The sequence below is a fragment of the Lupinus angustifolius genome, chromosome LG18 (genome assembly GCF_001865875.1).
Source record: "Lupinus angustifolius cultivar Tanjil chromosome LG18, LupAngTanjil_v1.0, whole genome shotgun sequence".
Taxonomy (NCBI): domain Eukaryota; kingdom Viridiplantae; phylum Streptophyta; class Magnoliopsida; order Fabales; family Fabaceae; genus Lupinus; species Lupinus angustifolius.
In genome coordinates, this window is record NC_032026.1 from 3424172 (window position 1) to 3430591 (window position 6420).

Sequence of the window (6420 nt, forward strand, 5' to 3'; positions counted from 1 at the left end):
AAAATACTTTAATATATTCTAATAGTTAACTTAGATTAAAAAAAAGTCTTGAAAACTTCACTAATTATTTACTTATTTCAATAATTACTTAACCGGTTCTAGCTGCACCTGGTCCTGAATGATTGAGTTTCAGCTGGATAGGTTGTCCAAAATCCAAATATTATAGAATGAACCAAGTGAAAAGTGAGAAGAATATTTATACACAAGTTCAGCAAAAAAATAATGAAATATAACTATGTCCCAATCATAGTTAAATAGTAAGCAAAATAAGATTCCGCAAAGTAACAAAAGAGAATCAATCACAAGCTGGAATACTAAATTCAGTGAGAAGAGATGTTGTCCAGTTCAGTAAAGCATCAAACTTTAAATTATGACAACATATATTATGAGCAAAATGTGTTAACTGTTGCTTCTTTTTCATGCTTTTTTATCTTGCTTCTCCCTCGACAAATATGCTCACAGAGAAAACAGGTGCATCATGTAAACCAGCAGTTCAAACTATAGTGGTTTATAAATCTACGTTTTATTAATAAATGTATAAGGTTGATTGAATAACATTATATCAGAGTGGCGCAGCGGAAGCGTGGTGGGCCCATAACCCACAGGTCCCAGGATCGAAACCTGGCTCTGATAATTATGCTTTTATTTTAGTGTTTTTGTTGAGAAAACCACCATACGAGAGATGCTTAAAATTTCTGTCTAAAAACTTTAACGAACCATTTCTCTACCTCTCTCACTCTTAAACCATCATAACCATGTTTTCTGATAACAAGCTTTCAACTTTGTCACATACTTATTGAAATAGACACGATTAAGTTAATATTATTAACATATTTAATTATGGTCATTACAAAATGATATCTCTAGTAAAAGTGAAGGTATGTCGGTCAAAATCATTGGTAAATACTAATGTACGTAGAGTCTTATATATATATATATATAATGATTTATACACCATTAGTGATTATATGAATAGTGAATGATACAATAGCAATGTATAAAATTCATATACTGTTAATATACATATATTTTTCTTATTAAAGTAAGAGTAAAGAAAATATATATCAAAAAATATCTAGTAGACTAATAATTGGTTGGTTCAAGTAGTAAATGTTTAATTCAAAATATTAAAACTAACAACATTTTCCCTATAATTTTAACTAAATACGTCTATTTATTTTGTAAGAGACAAGAGAAAATGTAATGAATTAATAATAAAATATAATAAAAGTTTGACAAAGCCGAGAAATATTAAAACAACAATAATTTTTAAACATATAAAAAGTCTAAAATAAAAAAAGATGTTAAATAGAGGGAGTAATAATTATATCCTTTTACTTTTCTTCCAAACAAGATCTTCAATTGTCTACCGGACTAATTTATGTGGGAAAATAGACACTCTACCATTTGATTCTTATCACGGTCACAATTGCATATATTCTTTAAGGGTGCAATAGTCTAACTTGTTAGTTCGCTTCGAAGCGAACTCGTTTTTATTGTGGTTGGATGAAAAACCTTTTAATTTGTGTCGTCGAAACAGTGATCAACAAATTGTTCCATACAAAAGTCGGTATGGGAGAAGACAACTTCAACATGCACACAAGTCGGTTTAAGGGATAACGACTTTAGTGTAGAAGTCGGTCTAGGCATTAACAACATCATGTCGTCGTGCAAACTGAACACGACTTCAATGTAGTTCATTTGATTTACTCATCTTCCTACATAGTGAAGTCTCATGTTTGAGCCCAATGTATTATTTTTCGTGAAATTATATCTGGGTTATTTAAATAATTTGGTAGACCATTCCTTAAATTAAAGGAACGACATGGGTTCGAATCCTTCCACCTTCATTTTTTTTTTTCATTTTGAAAGAAACTTGAAATTTATACCACAATTTCCTCCTAAAAAAACATTTCTATTCACTAAACATCACAATCATAATTTTTATTTTTCATGTGGTAAATGCACCATCACAATCATAATCTTCATTTTTTATTTTTTCCATTTTCAAGGAAACTTATACCATAATTTCCTCCTCAAAAACATTTCTATTCGCTAATATCACAATCATAATTTTCACAATATACCTTTGGTATTATCACAATATGCATTATAATTTCCTCATAAAAAAAACATTTCTATTTACTAACATCACAGTCATAATTTCCATTTTCCATGTGATAAATACACTATTACTTTGGAAGTTAATTTTAACTCTCACCGCTCATATCTTCTCTATCAATTGAAACTTTTCCTAATAGGTCCATACATAATTCATATCACATGGAAAATGGAAATTATGACCGTGATGTTAGTGAATAAACATGTTTTTTTTATGAGGAAATTATAATGCACTATTACTTTGGAAGTTAATTTTAACTCACACCGCTCATATCTTCTCTATCAATTGAAACTGAAAGTGCAAAGTGTCAAGGATTGCACTAGCAATGTTTTTGCCTATGTTTTGATGAAGACAATGTGTTAGTAAAAGCTTGAAGATGACTTAACAATCAACATGCCTAGAACTCAATGGTCATATCTAGACTATGTTATATCAATAGCGTAATATTCTAAGTAGTCTGGGATGTGTGCCTTAATTAGTGAGTATAGGATAGGTAAACCTAGATGCAAGTCTCACAAGCCATTAATATTGACATATCATATTCATGAGGCATATCATCTAGTTTATTATATGTTCATGCATTAATCATACATGTTATATGTGCATATTAGGCATAACATAATTGCTAAAACATGTATAGGAGTCAAACATAACATATAAGTAGTTTACCATTTAATCACGTATTGAAATATGCTGGTTAATCGATTAACGTGGTGTCTCAATCGATTAATGTGTCTGTTTTCTGTTTTAACCGTTTTCTGTTTTAATTGCGTAACTGAAAATAACGGTTTGTAGAGCCAAATCTGTTCTGTATAAGTTCTGGCAAATTGCAGAAACGTGTAGCATTGCATATCATTTTGTTGAATTCATGATTTAATGTATTACAGGCAGAAGAGAGATACATGTGTGAGAAAGAGAGATTAACATGCTTAGTTCATATTGTCCATGATGTATTTCATATAGTTTTCATGTGCTTAATCTCATTCATTCTTTCTTGCATGTTCGTGCATTCTGATTAGAGATTTTTGAGAAAGATTCTGCGTTATACGTTTTGTATTAACTTGCATACATTCATGATGGCTTGTGTTATTTGAGTGTGGGTTAATCTTTGAGTTTTCATTGATGTAATTTGAACATATTAGTGCTTAGTAAAACTCTGTTTTTGTATATTGTTTTGTCCATTGGGTTTTGTCTCTTGGTGTCTTACCAACATATTAGTCAAACCAAGGTTACATGTTCTTGGAATTCAAGAAGCGTCTAGAGTCTTGTAATTGAATTGGTGTATGTAACAATACAAAGTTTTCAATATAGTGAAGAGAAATCTCCCAAGATTAGAAGGGGAGAATTGAATGTAGTTTGCAAGTGGACCCGCAAACGAACCAGGATAAAAATCCATTTGTGCAAGCTGTTCTCTCTCAATCTCTTTTATAATTCAAGCTATTTTAATTCGCGTATTAAGCTGATATTTTGCATACTGATACTTTGCCATGTCCTTGTTAACTGTGCATAAAAATATAAGTTGTAACTCTGCTTGTTTGTTGATAAATAACTGTGCAAGAAGCTAATATGGTAATTCTGTTTCTGTTATGTGTTAATCGATTAAGCCTACTGGTTAATCAATTACTTGGGCTGTTTTCCAGAACCAGGTTTTGGTGCGAGAAGCGGTAATTGATAACCGCTACACTTATTCAACCCCCCTTCTAGGCGTTTCTAGACCACTGATACCTAACAAGTGGTATTAGAGCTAGTACGATGTGCTAGCTCAACCGTATCCCCGTGATCCTAAGGTAATTAAATGGGTTCCACCAACCCCTTTGACGGTTATGGTGCGTCCATTAACCGTCCTCCCGTATTCAGTGGCGAGGGATACGCCTACTGGAAAGTCCGGATGAAGATTTTTATTGAGGCCATTGATTCAGATATTTTGGAATCCGTAATCAACATGCCCTTCGTCCCACTACACTTAGTGGATGACGAACCGAAAGAAAAACCTAAAAGTTTGTGGACCGATGAGGAGCGCAAAAAGGTTCAGTACAACCTACACGCTAAGAACATAATTACATCGGTCCTATAATATGACGAATTCTTTCGGATATCTCAGTGCCAAAGTGCCAAGGAGATGTGGGACACTTTACAAGTGACTCACGAGGGCACTAGCGAGGTCAAGCGCGCCAGGCTGAATGCGCTGACACATGAATACTAATTATTTCGTATGTTACCAAGTGAATCTATTAACGATATGCAAAAACGATTCACTCATATTGTAAATCATCTTGTTGCCCTTGATAAATTTTTTACCAAAGGTATAACTTACTAACAAAGTTTTACACTGTCTCGACAGGAGATGGCAACCTAAAGTAACTGCAATCATGGAATCTAAGGGCCTTTATTCTATGCTTTTAGCGACATTATTCGGAAAGCTTCAAGATCACGCGATGGAGCTTGGACGCCTGACCATGCATGAAGATTCAGACCGCAAAAAGAAAGGCATCTCTCTTAAAGCAACAACACCACAACCTACTAAAGAGATAGATAATGATGACTCTGACTCTGACATTGACGAAGAAACGTTAAACCTTCTCGTACGAAAGTTTGGGACATTCTTGAAGAAGAAATGAGGTTTTAACAAAAGAAAGAGGCGTGCGAATCAACAAGAAAAGGCAAGAATAAAGAGCGTTTCACCTGCCATGAATGTGGTAAGCCAAGACACATGAAATTTCAATGTCCCACTTACCTAAAGAAGGTTGATTCAGAAAAGAGCACTCCCCAGGACTTCAAATCGAAGAAAGCTTATATTGTCTGGGAAGTACCAGAGGAAGATACAACATCAAGCACCTCAGATGAAGAGGAGACCGCCAAGCTATGCCTAATGACTATAACAGATGAGGCTTGTGGATTAGGTAGTACAAAAGATGCTAATAATGAGGTATATTCTGACACTTCATCCTCTTCTGATGATTCTCCTTCGTATGAGGTTTTATATGATGCGTGTATCAAAATGCATGAAGAACTAAAGAAATTAGCTAGGATTAGTGCGGATAGAAAACGGGTAATCCTACTAAATGGTCAAAATATATTACAACTACAAAAAGAATTAGATGAACTGAAACTTGAAAATGAAACTTTAGATCTAATTTTTTCTTGTAATTCATGCGACTGCTCTAACGATAAATTATGTCAAACAACTGTCTCCGAGTCTTGCGAGGACTTGAAAAATGAGAATTTTAAACTAAATGAAAAAATCGCAAAACTTATAAAGAGTCAAAACCATTTAGATACCTTGCTAAGTAAAACGAGAAATGTTGGTGACCATACTGGATTAGGGTATATCCCCCCATTACGTAGAAATAGACCATATAGGAAACCTGTAACTCGTACTAATAAAAGGTCTTATAATAAAAATAGAATTCCTACATGTTTCAATTGTGACATAGACCATATAGGAAACCTGTAACTCGTGCTAATAAAAAGTCTTATAATAAACATATAGTTCCTACATGTTTCTATTGTGGCACATATGGCCACACCTCCTACTCCTGTTACATCAGGAAATATGGGATACCGAGTGGTGTTTACGCTTGGGTGAAAAAGGGAGATAACTCCCTGGTTACTAACAGAAAAGGACCTAATATAATTTGGGTACCTGAAACCAGCAAATGATCTATTTTGCAGGTATGTCCACGAACACATGAACAACATTGGTATCTTGACAGTGGGTGTTCGAGACATATGACATGAGATAGGTCAAAATTCCTAGACCTATCATTGAAGGAAAAAGGCTTCGTCACATGCGGAGACAACAACAAAGGGAAGATCCTAGGCACCAGAAAAATTGGCAACTAAACTCATGCTGTAATCGAGAATGTTCTATATGATCCTCAAAGAGCCTAGTCTTGATCTTGGTGGTCTTGAAGGCATAAGTGGTCCTATGACTAGGGCTCGGGCAAAAAGGGCTCAAAATGTCCTTGGACAATTCATAATGTTGATCCATGATGGTGAGCCAAAAATTGCCCAAGGGGGTGTAAAGAATGTCACTAGCATCTTGGTCCATGGCTCTGACTGAGCCAAGGATGGACCAGGCCATGCGCAGGAATCAGACCACGGGTTTGGGCAAGGCGCCAAAGATGGCCCTGGCACGGAGCCAGGCACATCAGGCTCAATTCCTGACCGAGACAACTCTGACCGAGTTGGGGACTTTGGTGCACCCAGTATGTAGCCTGACCGAGTCAGGCCTAGCCAATTTAATAAGTATTGAGTCATTTTAATTTTTATAATAAATGTGTGGGCTAACTTTTGTC

General features: G+C 34.9%; 1 non-coding gene across 1 annotated transcript; it reads left to right on the forward strand.

The window, feature by feature from the left end:
* TRNAM-CAU lies at positions 562 to 633 on the forward strand. Its single transcript has one exon. It is a non-coding gene; the product is annotated as a tRNA-Met (tRNA).